The 18,622-nt window shown below is 43.2% G+C and overlaps 1 protein-coding gene across 3 annotated transcripts in view; it reads left to right on the plus strand.

Annotated features, from left to right (window-relative positions):
- The first annotated feature begins 1,022 nt into the window (after window positions 1–1,022).
- rnf24.S (ring finger protein 24 S homeolog) overlaps window positions 1,023–18,622 on the plus strand; it is a 61,719-nt gene continuing 44,119 nt past the window's right edge. The window contains exons 1-2 of one of the 3 annotated variants that reach the window (XM_041579362.1): window positions 1,037–1,172; window positions 4,123–4,175. The gene's annotated coding sequence lies outside the window, so the exon portion shown is untranslated. Of the gene's footprint in view, window positions 1,173–4,122; window positions 4,176–18,622 lie in introns of all 3 variants that reach the window. The other 2 variants (XM_018242977.2, XM_018242979.2) reach the window with 2 other exon arrangements.

Raw genomic sequence — 18,622 nt, forward strand, 5'->3', positions numbered from 1 at the left:
AATACTTTTTAAAAAAAACTTTTATGGGGGGGCCCTAGCGCCAATGTTTTTTTAAAAAAAATATTCTTTGGGGCCCCAATTTTTTTTAACTTGTAAGAGGGGCCCTGGTGCCAATGTTTTTTTGTTTTTTTTTAACTTATAGGGTGGTCCTAGTCCTCAATAGCTTTTTATAACTTGTGTGTGGGGGGGGGGGGAGATACCTTTTTTAATGCTGATGTCTGTGTGGTCTTTTAACTGTTATGTGGAGTGAGCGGGGGGGCGCGGGGTAAAATTTTGTTATAGGGGGCCCCGTGATTTCTGACGGTGGCCCTGGTTAGTAATGTTATAGAATGGAATATTCTAAGCAACTTTTCAATTGGTATTCATTATTTATTTTTTATAGTTTTAGAATTATTTTCATTTTTCGTCTGGCTCTTTCCATGCTCTGTAAGGCTACAAATGTATTGTCATTGCTACTGTTTTATTATTCATCTTTCTATTCAGGCTTCTCCTATTCATATTCCAGTCTCTTATTCAAATCAATGCATGGTTGCTAGGGGGATGTGGATCCTAGCAACTTCATTGCTGAAATTACAAACTGGAGAGCTGCTGAATAAAAAGCTAAATAACTCAAAAAACACAAATAATAAAAAATGAAAATCAATTGCAAATTGTCTCAGAATATCCCTCTCTACATCATACTAACAGTTAATTTAAAGGGGAACAAGCCCTGTAATTAGGCAGGAGACATTAGTCTGGGTGAAATTGCCCTTTAATGTATATAACATGATGTGACAGGGGCAGGGGTAGGACCTATGGCAGAACACAGGCAATTTCCAGCATATTATTAATACAATGGTGAGTAAGTGTGAGGGTGAAGGTGCAGAGTGTACATATGAATAGGTGGGTTAATAAATTAATTACTAGTAGTTGTTACATGAATTACAAGGGAAACACTGAGCTTTAGCCTAAACTGCCCTCCCCCCACTGCACCACGCCCCTCCCTTCATAACCCCGCCCTTTTTCCTGGTGGGTGGGCACCTTCTCCCCAGCTACGTGCCACAAAAGGAGCCCAGACAGCTCGTCGCTTTCACTTGTATCTGCGGACACAGCGGAGTCTCTAACCCCCGAGCCTGGATCCTACGCGCGCCCCACCTGACTGGCACATTCTGACTCCCCGCACAGACTCTTGTGTGAGTAACCCCGGGGCAGACTGTGGTGGGGTCGGTGCAGGCTGTGGGGTCACGGGGGCAGTTCTCGGGGTGTCACAGACAGAAGTGTGGGAAGGAGGAGGGGCTGCAGGCTGCTCAGCGGTCCGCTTTTCTAGGTTGGAGTCGGGTTGCAAGGAGGGAATGTCTTTTATTGGCCGGGGAGCTGATGTCAGGCATGTGATTGCTAGCTCTGTGGCTCAGAAAACTCAAATATCATAAGTGTTTGATCTGCAGGAAGGAATGTCCCTGTAGGACTGAGCCCTGAGTCTGTACAAATACTGGTGCCAATTCCTGATGGAGAATAAATGCAGTTGGCACAGGGTGGGTCTAGTTGGCACAGGGTGATGAACTCTCAGCTGATCTAATGACACTTTGTATCATGCCCAGTGTTTACTGAAAATATTAATGACCAATTATCTGGTGCCCAGTATATAGTGACGTGTGATTGTGCCCAGTATATATGTGTGATTGTGCCCAGTATATATGTGTGATTGTGCCCAGTATATATGTGTGATTGTGCCCAGTATATAGTGACGTGTGATTGTGCCCAGTATATACATGTGATTGTGCCCAGTATATAGTGGTGTGTGATTGTGCCCAGTGTGATTGTGCCCAGTATATAGTGGTGTGTGATTGTGCACAGTATATATGCGTGATTGTGCCGTATATATAGTGGCGTGTGATTGTGCCCAGTGTATAGTGGATGGCGTGTGATTGTGCCCAGTATATATAGTGACATGTGATTGTGCCAAGTATATAGTGGCGTGTGATTGTGCCCAGTATATATAGTGACGTGTGATTGTGCCCAGTATATACATGTGATTGTGCCCAGTATATACATGTGATTGTGCCCAGTATATAGTGGTGTGTGATTGTGCCCAGTATATATGTGTGATTGTGCCCAGTATATAGTGGTGTGTGATTGTGCACAGTATATTCATGTGATTGTGCCCAGTATATAGTGGCGTGTGATTGTGCCCAGTATATAGTGGCGTGTGATTGTGCCCAGTATATATGCGTGATTGTGCCGTATATATAGTGGCGTGTGATTGTGCCCAGTGTATAGTGGATGGCGTGTGATTGTGCCCAGTATATATAGTGACATGTGATTGTGCCAAGTATATAGTGGCGTGTGATTGTGCCCAGTATATATAGTGACGTGTGATTGTGCCCAGTATATACATGTGATTGTGCCCAGTATATAGTGGTGTGTGATTGTGCCCAGTATATATGTGTGATTGTGCCCAGTATATAGTGGTGTGTGATTGTGCACAGTATATTCATGTGATTGTGCCCAGTATATAGTGGCGTGTGATTGTGCCCAGTATATAGTGGCGTGTGATTGTGCCCAGTATATATGTGTGATTGTGCCCAGTGTATAGTGGATGGCGTGTGATTGTGCCCAGTATATATAGTGACATGTGATTGTGCCAAGTATATAGTGGCGTGTGATTGTGCCCAGTATATATAGTGATGTGTGATTGTGCCCAGTATATACATGTGATTGTGCCCAGTATATAGTGGTGTGTGATTGTGCCCAGTATATATGTGTGATTGTGCCCAGTATATAGTGGTGTGTGATTGTGCACAGTATATTCATGTGATTGTGCCCAGTATATATAGTGGCGTGTGATTGTGCCCAGTATATAGTGGCGTGTGATTGTGCCCAGTATATATGTGTGATTGTGCCCAGTGTATAGTGGCGTGTGATTGTGCCCAGTATATATGTGTGATTGTGCCCAGTGTATAGTGGATGGCGTGTGATTGTGCCCAGTATATATAGTGACATGTGATTGTGCCAAGTATATAGTGGCGTGTGATTGTGCCCAGTATATATAGTGATGTGTGATTGTGCCAAGTATATAGTGGCGTGTGATTGTGCCCAGTGTATAGTGGATGGCGTGTGATTGTGCCCAGTATATATAGTGACGTGTGATTGTGCCAAGTATATAGTGGCGTGTGATTGTGCCCAGTATATACATGTGATTGTGCCCAGTATATAGTGGCGTGTGATTGTGCCCAGTGTATAGTGGATGGCGTGTGATTGTGCCCAGTATATATAGTGACGTGTGATTGTGCCAAGTATATAGTGGATGGCGTGTGCCCAGTATACAGATGCAGGAACATTTGTGTATAGCTTCTGCTCATTGTATAATTACAGGACGAGTCCCTGACGTGAGTGTGAGTGGTCAGTACGAGTGCAGGCAATACGTGGCTATTTGCACTATACGACTATACAGGGGGCACATATGTAGAATATTTATGGAACCAGTGCCCAGGTGCCCAACTCTGGACGAGGGCTGGGATGTTAACCCATTCTGTGCTGGAGGAAATTGTGGCACAAAACAGATAAAGGGTGAGGTCAGGTCATTTTAACAGAAATTTATTTTTTTGGCTGCACATGTTAATAATATGGAATATCCAGCCGGTGTGGAACTGCAGCTCCCATCAACCCCTGACAGCAGAAGGGACAGAATGTACCAACAGCAGAGGAGGGGGGAGAGGTTGCCTGTTTCTGGATGATTCTGCCGTCCCTATTCAGTGGATTGCTGTGGCCTTGAAGCTCCCCCCCTGCAGTGTTTATGTTTATCAGCCCAACCATGTGGCTTTTGTGAAGGAGAATGCTGGTTTGTTCAATCACTCGGCTACAGCGGGGGGAGTTCACTTTACCTCTGCAGAGGGTTCGGCTGATTGGGTTTATAGAAAGCAGCTCCCGGGGCTCTGTATGTTGTGGACCTGCTCTGTTAGGACATGATTGTCAGTATCTCAAATGGATAACAATGGGGTTATGGGGGAAATTGGGATGTTACGTTAAGTCTCCCCCCCCATCCTGTTTTACAGTTGGTTTGGTCCAGTCTGACATAGCCCATTTTTGCCTGCAGCTTGCCACTGGCTCTTTAATTTGCAGAATCTGGGTTTTTTCTTCTTCCAGCAATCTCTAGACTGTAAGCTCTTGAGACCAGGACCCTCTACCTTGTGCATTCTGTAAGTTGCTTTATCTTTATAACATTTGCAGATTTATTGTTCTCCTAATTGTCATTAAATGGAGCCGAGAGCACATAGGGAATCAGGGGCAGGATTTCCCTTAATCCATGGAACAGGCTTCCTTCTGATAAACTTGTTGGACTACATCTCCCAGAATCCTCTGTCTTTAATGGTGTGTGCAAGCCTGCTGGGAGTTGTAGTGCACAAAATCTGGGATCCGTTATCCGGAAACCTGTTATCCAGAAAGCTCTGAATTACGGAAAAACCGTCTCCTATAGACTCCATTTTATCCAAATAATCCATATTTTTCAAAATGATTTCCTTTCTCTGTAATAATAAAAGTCGCTTGTACTTGATCCCAACTAAGATATAATAATTCTTATTCGAAGCAAAACCAGCCTGTTGGGTTTATTTCATGTTTATATGATTTTCTAGTAATTTAAGGTATGAAGATCCAAATTACGGAAAGATCCGTTATCAGGAAAACCCCAGCACTCTGGATAACAGGTCCCATACCAGTATTATGAATATATCACTATCCTTGCAGTGAGTGGAATATGATATATACAGTAGGTGCCAATATTTATGCTCCTGGTTATAAATAGAAAGTGGCGATTGTATTGTCTGTACTATTTCTTTAACTGCACTGCGGGTCATACCAAACATTCCAAGCGGCAGGGGAGCACCGCTTTACTCAATCTAAATGTTTACCCCAGATACATCTCCTCCCTCCCACCAGACTGTTGCCTCTGTGTTGTAAGCTGTGCACCCCAATAGTATCAGACAATGGAAGAAGTGCCTTGTTGCTGGTAACCAGTATAGCAGCTCCTACTGCACCCGCTAAGGAAGGAAAGTGTATTGTTCACACCCTCTATGGGAGATTTGTAGGGCAGAAATGTGGTGGTTGCACTTGTACTGCTTGTGAGTTAGTAATGCGCCGTCTGCAGTGGAATTGTACAACTAATGCTCACACATCCTTATGGTCACTCCTACGGAAACTGACCCTCTCTTGATAAATAGATGATAGAACGTCTTATGTGCAATACGGGGATTTCACACCTCGGTGAGGCAAGACATATGGCTACTGCCCTGTGCACTTACCTTCTGCTATATGGGCTTCTGTCTGGAGTTTAAGAAACAGTAAAGCCATAAATTAAAGTGTTTTAAAGGATTGAAAATGTAAAATACTGCTGTGCTACGCTGGTAAAACTGGTGTATTTGCTTCAAAAACTCTACTATAGTTTAAATAAACAAGCTGCTGTGTAGCCATGGGGGCAGCCATTCAAGCACAGGATACACAGTAGATAACAGATAAGTACTACTATAGTTTATATAAACAAGCTGCTGTGTAGCCATGGGGCAGCCATTCAAGCACAGGATACACAGTAGATAACAGATAAGTACTACTATAGTTTATATAAACAAGCTGCTGTGTAGCCATGGGGGCAGCCATTCAAGCACAGGATACACAGTAGATAACAGATAAGTACTACTATAGTTTATATAAACAAGCTGCTGTGTAGCCGTGTGGGCAGCCATTCAAGCGCAGGATACACAGTAGATAACAGATAAGTATTACTATAGTTTATATAAACAAGCTGCTGTCTAGCCATGGGGGCAGCCATTCAAGCACATGATACACAGTAGATAACAGATAAGTACTACTATAGTTTATATAAACAAGCTGCTGTGTAGCCATGGGGGCAGCCATTCAAGCACAGGATACACAGTAGATAACAGATAAGTACTACTATAGTTTATATAAACAAGCTGCTGTGTAGCCATGGGGGCAGCCATTCAAGCACAGGATACACAGTAGATAACAGATAAGTACTACTATAGTTTATATAAACAAGCTGCTGTGTAGCCATGGGGGCAGCCATTCAAGCACAGGATACACAGTAGATAACAGATAAGTACTACTATAGTTTATATAAACAAGCTGCTGTGTAGCCATGGGGGCAGCCATTCAAGCACAGGATACACAGTAGATAACAGATAAGTACTACTATAGTTGATATAAACAAGCTGCTGTGTAGCCATGGGGGCAGCCATTCAAGCACAGGATACACAGTAGATAACAGATAAGTACTACTATAGTTTATATAAACAAGCTGCTGTGTAGCCATGGGGGCAGCCATTCAAGCACAGGATACACAGTAGATAACAGATAAGTACTACTATAGTTTATATAAACAAGCTGCTGTGTAGCCATGGGGCAGCCATGGAAAAACGCCTTTAAAAATGCCCCTGTTGTGCCGTGGGTGAGAGCAAGTGCAACACAGAACCCCAGCAATTTCTGTACTGCACACGTGCCCTGGGGATCCCTGGGCCGGAACTGTATCGCTGCAGTTAAACATACCTGAATTATAATGGGAAAATGATTTGCTTAGCTGTTATTAAATCATAGCATTGGTGTAATGTTTCATTATATACAAGGTCACCATCCCTTTAACTTCCCAATAACTATGGTGGTCTTTTAATTCCCACTATTTCCTATCCTGCAATATCTCCATAGAAATATAAGCCTTCCAGTTATCCCAGTGGATCACATAATGTGGGGCTGGCACCCCTACGGTATATTAAAGAAGAACATGGGGACCCTGCCTTAAGGCCAGTTAGGGGGAGATTTGGGGTGAGTGCTTATTTATGCCCTGGGTACCCCTGGAACTATAGCAGGGTGACACCCCAATGTTTCTATATATCTGTAACCTTGTTATGAGCTAAGGGGACCCAGTCTGAAGGTCAGTTAGGGGGAGATTTGGGGTGAGTGCTTATTTGTACCCTGGGTACCCCTGGAACTATAGCAGGGTGACTGTTACCCCAATGTTTCTATATATCTGTAACCTTGTTATGAGCTAAGGGGGCTCAGTCTGAAGGTCAGTTAGGAGAAGATTTGGGGTGAGTGATTATTTGTACCCTGGGTACCCCTGGAACTATAGCAGGGTGACACCCCAATGTTTCTATATGTCTGTAACCTTGTTTTTTTTGTTTTTTTTTTTAAAGTTTTATTGGGTTTTACAAAAACAAGCAAGATATAACATTTGTCCATTGAAGGACTATAACACAAACTTATACAGCTTAGAGAGTTAGGTGTCCTAGAAGAATTTGATGATGGAGAATACACCTAAGCTGTTATTAGAACTAAGTAAGAAAACAAAAGTAAAACAAAACATATTAAGCTAATAATGCTCAGCTAATCTTGAAAGTTGAACAAGAAAGATAAAATTAAGGATATGCTGGAACATATAAGTGACTACAAACACATCACAAATGTAAATAAACATTTTAAAATGATTTACAATCTACAATTATAAATGTAGCAGCCCAAGTGAACGGAGTTTGTTAGTAGAGTCAAAAAAGTCCCAATATAACGACCAATTATTAATGAAATCTTGTTTAAGGTGAGGGTCAGCAGTCTTAATCCTTATCGCTTCTTGCCAGCATAAGTGATTTAAGAGGGACAAGATATCCTTTATCGTTGGTGTAGATACAGATAACCAGTTTAAGAATAACAATTTCTTTGTAGCTGCTGTCAACAATGTAATAACGTTGTTAAGATTATTGAATAAAGATTTTGGTTGTGGCTTCAAAGATGAATCAGGATAATTCAGGTGTAGTAATGCCCAAACTGGGTTTAATTTGATATGGAGGTTAAGTTTGTGGTTCAGAAACTTTTCTAGGGCGAGCCAGACTTTATGGATTTCAGGGCAGCTCCACAAGTAATGAAACAAGTCAACATTTAATTGAGTACATTTAGGACAAAAGGATTGGGGGCATGAACCTGAAAACTTTTTGAACATTTTCCCATACCCCAAATGGACCATTTTAAAATGTTGAACTCTCCAATTTTCAGATGTAAAGTTCAAATTATACTTACAAATGGATTGAGAAAGTTGGTTTGGTGAGATTTCTGTTTGTAAATAACCCGACCATTTATCCGCCACTTTAGCAAGAGGGTGATTTTGTTTACCTGATGATGGCCATAGTTTTTGAGAAATAAAATGTATGTTCAATGGATAGAATTTCTCTATGAATTTATTTATTGAGTCGGCTAGCCAGTGTTTCTGGAGGGCAAGTGACTCTCTATTTGGAAATCTCAGTAAACCACTCTTGATAATCATGTATATGAAGTGATCACATGATTTCAGGTTATTTTGACTCTTAAAATCACTCCAACTAATTAAATTGCCATTTGTGGGGTCCACTACATCTTTGATCATAAAAGGTGGATATTTCCTTCTGAATGGGAGGAACCAAGGATATCCCGATCTTGATTTTTTCCAAAGAAGTTCTAAAGGCATAAATGGGGTTTGCATATGATTAAAGCCATGACTTGAGAAGAGAAATTTCCACGTGAATAGCGAGTCTCTGAATAGAGGGTCTTTTTTGAAATCTGAAGGAATCTCACTCCATTTGTAATGAAGAATATTCACTATATTGGAATGATTTTCTTGAGTTATTTCTAATTTAGGGTTTATATATCTATCTCCACCTGACACCCATTCGACTAGATAACGGGTTATAGAAGCTAGATTAAATACCCTGAAGTTCGGAACTCCTAACCCCCCCAAATCGTAGGGGCAACGTAATTTGGAAAGGGAAATTTTAGGTTTCTTATTCCCCCAGATAAAGTTAGTCAGCGAGGAATCAAGCTTTTTGATATCTGAGTGCTTTATTAGGAGTGGTAAATGTAATAAAAGGTAGATTATTTTGGGAAAAATCAGCATTTTAAAAAATGCTATTTTCCCTTTTAGATTTAGTGGAGCATTTTTCCATTTCTGACAAAGCGAAAACACTTTATTGAATGCTGGGGTAAAATTCAATGCATAAAGTTTCCTCAAATCCGTTGGGATTCTAAGACCTAGAAAAAAACTAGAGTCCGGTATACTTACATTAATATTCATTAACTCGGATTTATTTACATTTATCTTATAACCCGAAAAAGAGCCAAAATCTTTAAGTAATTCGAAAATCTCTACCAGTGAGTCATTAGCATTTTGAGTTAACAGTAACAGATCATCTGCATATGCAAGGGTTTTCAAATTAATTTTGTTAATTTTTATACCATGGAATGAGACCAAGTTATCTAGGGCTTTAATCAAGGGTTCAAGGGAGATATTAAAGAGTAAAGGAGATAAAGGACATCCTTGTCTGGTTCCTTTAAAGATTTTGAAAGGGGATGATTTCGCTCCTGCAATTGATATTTGGGATTCAGGAGAAGTGTATAGGTATTTAACAAAGCTGGAGAAAGGGCCTGTTATTCCAAAGTGCTCAAGGCAATTAAAAAGATGATCCCAGACAACATTGTCAAATGCTTTTTCAGCGTCCAGACTTATGATGGTACATGGGATTTTGTTTTTTCTGGCAAATGAGATTGCTGAAAAAACTGCTCTTATATTCTTTATGCCTGAGTGATTTTTTAGGAAGCCATTTTGAGCTTCAGAGATAATTGTAGGTAGGATTGAGGAAAGTCTGTCAGCTAAAATTTCCCAAGTCACCTATGGCAGACAATTCACCAACATGGGTTAATCCCGCCTATCAGGTCACTGGACAGGAAAGAGTTAACGATCGGTATAAATACCTTGCTCCTCCCAGCAATCCTCGTCTTTTTTCCTGTCCAGGTCACGACAGGCTGCTACAGACTGCTACAGGCTGCTACAGATGGCTAAAAGGCTGCTAAGCTTACCATACCAGAGTGGGTCTCTCTCTCTCTCTCTCTCTCTCTCTCTCCCCTCTGATGCCTCCAAGTGCACCCTATACGGGTTGTGGTGAGAAGAACCCGTTGGGCAGGGTTGTGTGCTGGAGCTGCTGTAAGAATTCCCTCCTAAAGGTAGAGAGGAGGATGAAGCAGTCCAGAGGATCAGCCGTTTCAGATGGATTCGAGGCTGGGTAAAGTGTTTTGTTCCATGGAAGAGCACAAAGGCCAATACTGACGCGGACGCGCGTCGAGTACGGACGCGGAAGCGCGTGTAAGACGCGCGCCTGAGTTGACGCGAACGGAGTGACGCGTGCCGGAAGTGACGCACGCGTAAGACGCGCGCTCAAAGAAGACGCGCGCCCGGAAATGGACGCGCGCGCCCGGAAGTGACGCGCGACCGGACTGACGCGCGGGAAAACGGCGTCAGGAAGTGACGCAATAAGAAGACGCTGGCAGTGTGTGCAAGGCTGGCGTTTTGGCTGGGTGTGATAGTACACTTCGCCGGAAGTTGGAGATCGTTGGTTCACTCGGCTACAGACTGTGAGTGCCTTTCCAGTGGAATCTTGCTTTTGTAATTAAATTTATGCTTATGGAATAATGTGTTACAGGTTACTATGGATCAGCCTGGCTCTGGAAAAGGATCTCAGCCCAAAGGTCCTAGGTAAGCTGGCTGTGGATATATGGATGTAATGAGAGAGAACGATAATTAGTGGCTGATGGTTGTCTTTTCCATTTTCAGCCTACATATGTCAACTGAATTGCAGAAAGGGGAGCCTACTCTCTCAAAGAAAGCGGCTTCAGCTACGGACCCAGTAGCGTCTGCAGACCCTCAGCCTTCAGGAGCCCCACAATTGGATGCTCTGGTCTCCATCATCAAGCAAGCTGTAGTACAAGGCATGCAAGAGGCTACTGCTTCTACCTCTGGGGTACAGAGGAAAGCTAAGAGGGTCAGAGATTTGCCATATGAGTCTCTATCGGATGTGTCAGATGAAGAATTGTATTCTCCAGGGGACGCACATTCAGAACTCTCAGAGGAGGGAGAAGTGTTTTCTGAGGAAGAGATTGCATTTGATCCTACAGCGATAGAGAATCTGGTAAAGGCAGTAAGGAAGACGCTATGTCTTTCGGAAGAGCTACCTAAGTCTAGTTCAGCAGATAAATTCTTCCCATCGGTCAGGAAAAGACAGGTGACTTTCCCGGTGCATGATTCAATTAAGGAAATCATCAGCTCTGAATGGAAGAGAACAGAGAAAAAGTTTGTTATCCAGGGGAAATTTGCAAAAAAGTATCCGGTGGAGGAGTCTTTCTCTAAATTGTGGGACAATCCGCCTAAAGTCGACGCTGCGGTGGTAAGGTTGGCAAGAAAGACGACGCTGCCAGTGGATGATGCAGCAGCTTTCCGTGATCCAATGGAGAAACGGATCGAAACCAACCTCAAGAAGACGTTTATAGCGGCAGGAGCAACTTGTAGACCGGCAGTAGCTATGACCTCCACATCAAGAGCTATGAAGGTGTGGTTGAATAACCTGGAAGATGCTATTTCTTCTAATGTCAAAAGGTCTGGGTTACGTGAAATGTTGTCTGAATTGAAACTAGCGGTGGATTTCATGACAGATACCTCTCTAGATCTGGTACATCTAGCTTCAAGAACTATGGCACTTTCGGTGTCCTCAAGAAGGGCTTTGTGGTTGAAGCCATGGCTGGCGGATTCAGCCTCTAAGGGGAATTTATGTCAGTTGCCGTTTGAGGGAGAGATGCTCTTCGGTGAGAAACTCGATTCCATCATTAAGAAAGCTTCCGGGGGCAAGAGTGTATTTTTGCCGCAGGAGAAGAGATTCAGGCGTCAAGGGGGGAGGCCTAGTTCCCCCATTAACAGGTCCTTTCGGGGTTCAAGACAGCCTAGATATGGAAGGACTGCCGGAAGACAGACGAATTGGAAGCCCACAAGGGGGGAAAGTAGGCCTCCCAATAGGAGAAGTTCTACTTTCAGCTCAAGCCATACGGAGAAGAAGCAATGAGATCAGGCCGGCTCAGACCAGCAGAGTGGGGGCACGTCTAACATCCTTTTATGCGGTCTGGGCCTCAAAAATCAGAGACCAATGGGTCCTGAGGGTGATTCAGGAAGGATATCAGTTGGAGTTCCACAGGGTGCCGTCTCGCAATGTGTTCAAGATGTCTTCAGTCCCGCAGGTACCAGGTTCGGACCAAGTGTTACAGGAGTATGTAGATCAACTCCTGAACTCGGGGGCAGTGGAATGGGTTCTGAAGTCCCAACAGGGCTTAGGTTTCTATTCGAAGCTCTTTCTAGTCCGGAAGGCCTCGGGGGCATTCAGACCGGTACTGGATTTACGCCCTCTGAATCAGTTTGTCAACTGCAGGCGCTTCAAAATGGAATCACTGACGTCCATCCTACAAGCAGTTCCTCCACAATCATGGCTAATAAATCTGGACTTGAAGGACGCATATTTCCATGTACCAGTGCACAAGACACACCGGAAGTATCTTCGATTTGCTTTCAGAGGTCAACATGTCCAGTTTACCTGCCTTCCCTTTGGCCTCTCAACGTCCCCAAGAACGTTTACGAAAGTCCTGGTCACGGTCGTGGCTTTTCTAAGAGTAGAAGGTGTGCCTATATTTCATTACCTGGACGACATTCTGTTGGTGGCTTCATCAAGGGACGAAGCTCTGAAATTCAGGGACAGAACAATCCTGGTACTCCAACAGTTCGGTTGGGTAATAAACTGGGAGAAGAGCAGCTTACTTCCGTCACAAAGGATGGTCTTCTTGGGTGCACACCTGGATACGCAGGAAGGAATAGTTTCACTTCCTCAAGAAAAGATACAGCATATATTGAGACAAATAATACAGTTCAAAGAACAACAAAGAGTCTCAGTAAGATCATGCATGTCGGTCCTAGGTCTCATGGCATCTACGATCCAGATGGTGAAGTGGGCCAGGTGGCACATGAGGCCTCTCCAACAATTCTTCCTGAGGGAGAATGCTTCAAGACAGTTGAAACTAAATTCACGAATTGTAGTTTCAGAGGACGCCAAAGACAGTTTAAGTTGGTGGCTGGTTGTAGGAAATTTGACACAGGGGATGGTCCTCGCAAACCCCCCGTATGTGGTGATCACGACAGACGCTTCAGAGAGAGGCTGGGGTGCAGTACTGGAAGGCCGCAGTGTTCAAGGTCATTGGAACCTACAGGGTGTCTCCTCAAACATTCTGGAACTACGGGCCGTGAAAGAGGCATTGCTGGCCTTTTCAGAAAAGATTCTACATGCCTGGGTAAAGATTCAGTCAGACAATATTACAACTGTGTCTTATGTGCAGAAGCAAGGTGGCACCAGAAGCGCCCGACTGCTAAAAGAACTGGCCCCAATAATGACGTGGGCAGAGGAAAATCTAGAAGGGCTGACAGCCTTACATATTCCAGGCAGTCAGAATACGGAGGCAGACTTTCTCAGTCGCAACACCTTGCAACCAGGAGAATGGAGTTTATGTCTGCTAACCTTTCAAGGCGTAGTACAGAGGTTCGGAAGGCCAGAAATCGATCTTATGGCCACGGACAAAAACCACAAGTGCAGCAGGTTCTTCTCCAGGGCACCATGTCCTCTGGCAGAAGCAGTGGATGCACTCCTCCAAGATTGGAGCAGGATATTTGGTTATGTTTTTCCGCCCTTTCCAATGATTTGGAGGGTGTTGAAAAAGGTGGATGTCGAAAAAGCCTTGGTCATAGCCATAATTCCGTATTGGCCGAGACGCCCTTGGTTTCCGCTCCTGCAGAGTTTGGCAGTGGAGCCACCTCTGAGACTGCCTCTTCAGCCGGATTTGTTATCCCAGGGCCCAGTGGTCTACGAGGGAGTGGATTCCCTGTCACTGACGGCATGGAAATTGAAAGGCAGAGGCTAGCAGAATATGGTTTCCAGGAAGATCTGGTGAATTTCTTATTGAAGGCTCGGAGGGCTTCTACCTCGGCTCAATATTACAGGGTCTGGAAGTGTTTCGCAGAATTTGCAGTACAACACAAGTTTGACCCAAAAGATCCTACTGTCCAACAGGTGATTCAGTTCCTGTTTGTGGGTTTCCAGAGAAAACTTAGCACAAGCACCCTGCGAGGTCAAGTCTCCGCATTATCTGCATTGTGTGGTCATTCCTGGGCGGAGGAGCCTCTGGTTAACCGGTTCTTCAACGCAATGAGAAGGGTGTGTCCTTTCAAGAAATCCATAGTTCCACCTTGGGACCTTACGATTGTCTTACGAGCCTTAATGTCTTCACCTTTTGAGCCTTTGCGGAAAGCCTCGGACTGGCATGCGACGTTGAAAGTCCTGTTTCTGGTCGCTATTACCTCAGCTTGCAGGGTTGGTGAGATTTCTGCTTTGTCAGCAAAAGAGCCAGACACAGTTGTCTATCCGGACAAAGTGATTATGAGACCATCTTTTGAGTTTCTTCCAAAAGTAATCTCCCAATTTCATGCCGATTTGGAAATTACACTACCTTCTTTCTGCCCGTCTCCAAAGTCTAACAAGGAGCGAGAATGGCATACTTTGGACTTGGTGAGGGCCGTTTCGCATTATCTGACGCGAACGAAGGATTGGCGAAAATCTGACAAGTTATTCCTGATTCCGAGGGGCCCTAGAAAGGGTATGGCACCAGCTAAATATACGATTGGCCGCTGGATTGTCTCCTGCATTGCTCTAGCTTATCGGTTGATAGGCAATGAGATTCCTAAGGACCTGAGGGCTCACTCTACAAGAGCCATGGCTACTTCCTGGGCGGCGGAAGCCAAGGCCCCGCCAGACCTCATCTGCAAGGCTGCGAGGTGGACATCTTCTTGTACCTTCATTCGTCATTACAGACTGAATGTGATGTTGTCTCAAGATGCAAAGTTTGGAAGAAAGATTTTGCAATCTGTTGTTCATGCTAAATAAAGTTTTTTGGTTGATCGATAATGGTCCCTCCCTTCTTTAAGCTTGGGGAAATCCCATGTTGGTGAATTGTCTGCCATGGGTGACTTGGGAAATATAGAAATTTTTCATACTCACCGTAATTTCTATTTCCAAGTCACTTCCATGGCAGCATTCACCAACTTCCCTCCCTTCTTCTGGAGCTTGTTACTAGACGAGGATTGCTGGGAGGAGCAAGGTATTTATACCGATCGTTAACTCTTTCCTGTCCAGTGACCTGATAGGCGGGATTAACCCATGTTGGTGAATGCTGCCATGGAAGTGACTTGGAAATAGAAATTACGGTGAGTATGAAAAAATTTCTATATTTTAGAAAGCAGTTTAATGTCCTGGTTTAGTAAAGAAATAGGTCTATAAGAAGAAGGTAAAGAGGGGTCCTTACCTTCCTTTGGGAGGATTATCAGATTTGATCGAGAACTGGTAGGAAGTTTATTACCTGATAAAAGAATTTCGTTAAATAGATTGGTTAGGAATGGAGAGATTTTAGTGTTCAATAGTTTGTAAAAAACTGGGGGAAGTCCATCAGGCCCGCCCGATTTTTTCTTTTTTAGATTTTTTATAACGTTTGATATCTCTTCTATTGATACTGGACTATTCAGGTTGGATAGTTGATCCTGTGAGATCAAAGGAAATTGAATATTTTTAAGGAATCTGGTGCTGTTTTCTGAATTATATTCTGGGGAAGAGTATAAATTTTCTGTAACCTTGTTATGAGCTAAGGGGGCCCAGTCTGAAGGTCAGTTAGGGGGAGATTTGGGGTGAGTGTTTATTTGTACCCTGGGTACCCCTGGAAGTATAGCAGGGTGACACCCCAATGTTTCTATATATCTGTAACCTTGTTATGAGCTAAGGGGGCCCAGTCTGAAGGTCAGTTAGGGGGAGATTTGGGGTGAGTGCTTATTTGTACCCTGGGTACCCCTGGAACTATAGCAGGGTGACACCCCAATGTTTCTATATATCTGTAACCTTGTTATGAGCTAAGGGGGCCCAGTCTGAAGGCCAGTTAGGGGGAGATTTGGGGTGAGTGATTATTTGTGCCCTGGGTACCCCTGGAACTATAGCAGGGTGACACCCCAATGTTTCTATATATCTGTAACCTTGTTATGAGCTAAGGGGGCCCAGTCTGAAGGTCAGTTAGGGGGAGATTTGGGGTGAGTGCTTATTTGTACCCTGGGTACCCCTGGAACTATAGCAGGGTGACACCCCAATGTTTCTATATATCTGTAACCTTGTTATGAGCTAAGGGGGCCCAGTCTGAAGGCCAGTTAGGGGGAGATTTGGGGTGAGTACTCGCATTGATCCTACTGATTTTCTGATCACTTGGAGCTGATGACCATATACTTCTGCCCAACTGGTTATCGGTCATACAGATTTTTTATTTAGCTCAGGTGAATATTGGTGTGTGTGTGTGTCCAGACATGGCTTGGTCAGGCTGTGCAAGGGTTAATAAGGTCAGCAGACAGGCAGAGGTCAGACAGTGTTAAGCAGAAGATGATGATGCTGTGATGAAGGTCAGGTCAGAAAGGGTCAAATCCATAAGATAAGAGCAGTAATGTAACACAATGGGACACAGAATGGTGACAGATTGGGGTGGCAGGTGGGTAATGTATTTTGCAGTTGTTGGATTTATGTGTCTGTTTCCCATTGCTCCTATAGTAGAGCAGAATGTAATGTTTATGGGGGGAGGGGCTGCGCCATTATGTGACACAGGGGGCTGGTTTGATGTGGGTGAATTTGCGTTTATACACTCGTTGGAACAGTCGTATTGTTGCTATAATCTGCAATGACTAGCTCTTGTTGCTAAAACAACGTGTGTGTATTCATATATAATGCACAAAAGCCATGAATATCTTGTAAATTAATTATATCCTTATAAACGGTGACTAGTGATGTCATCAGTTATAAACGGTGACTAGTGATGTCATCAGTTATAAACGGTGACTAGTGATGTCATTTCTGTCACATGACTCACTGAAACTTGTGTATTATAATAAATAAAGTACCCCCAGTTGTAAAATATGAGGATATTAGAAGTTACCTCTGAGTTCCATGACCTGTATAAAAACACTCGGCCTCTTTTATATGTACTTTAATATGGTCATGTCAATATTTTATAATATCCTTATATTTTACTAGAGGGGTACTTTATTCACTAGATATATATAATATGTAAAGTCATAGGATGCCACCTTAGAGACGCTGTCTCATCCCTATATCTATCTATCTATCTATCTATCTATCTATCTATCTATCTATCTATCTATCTATCTATCTATCTCTATATATATATATATATATATATATATATATATATAAACATATCCCCTATGCAGACTCTTATAAGAATAAGTATAGATCATAATCTCGGTTGAGGCCAGAGTGATTTTAATTTGTTTATCCGCCGAGGCTGCACATGTACTTTATAATACATTTATTTTAATTACTGAAGATACCGGTGTTGCTGGTCTTCTTTCAACACACGAGTGAATCTGACGTGCGTCCCTTGAATATTTTGGAAAATGGATAAAATCCCTCTTGTGGGCTTTGTGCTCCTCGTAGCCTGTTCTTTCCTATTCTCCGTGCCATGCCAATGTAGAACTCCCATGAGCTCGCTGGGAATGCTGGGAGTTGTAGTTCTTTTTGCTTACATATTTATTGCCATGGCTTGAGGCTTGGTACTGGGGATGCCTCCTTCTCTGTATCCATGATCAGTAATCTAGTTGCCAGGCCTAACCGACATGCCCGGGCACCTGTAATCTTCTGATAAATTGCCTTCTGTTGGCAGGCGCCTGATTATCTCAAATGGAAGGAGTTAATCCTCTCTGAAAAGGGCCAGTGTGTTCCCTTTGACTGTCAGCAGCAGGATTAGTATCTCACCTGAGGACCCAGAGACAGGTGTATTTTGGCATTCACACGTGCACCTACTGAAATCTCCCAACAGCTGTGGGTACCCCTTGCTGGCACTCACTGTGTATAATAGACACGGCCTACCCCGAGCCTCCGCACTTCTGCCATAATGAAAGCATTAAATGTCAGCCCCTTGGGCTCTTCCTGGAAATGCGCTGTGCATATCAGACTGAGGACGATGGGAGTTGTAGTTAGGGTTAAGGGTGTTTTCTGATGATATAACCGACCACCCAGTCGGTATTGGCAGTTATGCAAGTCAGCTGTGTGCTTAAAGGGGAACTATGGTGAAAATGTAATATAAGCTTCCTCATAATGAAATAAGACACTTTCTAAATACAATCAATTAAAAATTCTGCATTTTTTTTCCTGAAATAATCAAGTTTATATTCACTATTCTATTCAGCATCCTGATACTCTGGGCAGCTTTTATTAAAAGGGGAACTATCGTGAAAATTGAAATTTAATAGAAACTTCCTCATACTGAAATAAGAAACTTTCTAAATACGATCAATAAATATTCTGTACTGTTTCTGAAATATTCAAGTTTATGTTCACTATCCCTCTCTCAGCATCTGTTTCTCTTCATTCTGTCTTCATGCAGCAGTTGGGTGTCAGATATTCATTGACAGTTAGATCCAATATATCTTATAGGGGGGCTCCTTTTGCCTAGAAGATGTATTAGAGGTCACTCTATTAAACTCACCAGACATCATGTCTCTCTACATGCAGGATTTGTGCAAAAGGAATCCGTGATGTTGAGTGAGCTGTAACAAAATAACTGCCTTTTGCACAAATTCTGCATGTAGAGAGACATGATGTCTGGTGAGTTTAATAGAGTGACCTCTAATACATCTTCTAGGCAAAAGGAGCCC

This window comes from Xenopus laevis, chromosome 1S (assembly GCF_017654675.1).
Source record: "Xenopus laevis strain J_2021 chromosome 1S, Xenopus_laevis_v10.1, whole genome shotgun sequence".
Lineage (NCBI taxonomy): Eukaryota > Metazoa > Chordata > Amphibia > Anura > Pipidae > Xenopus > Xenopus laevis.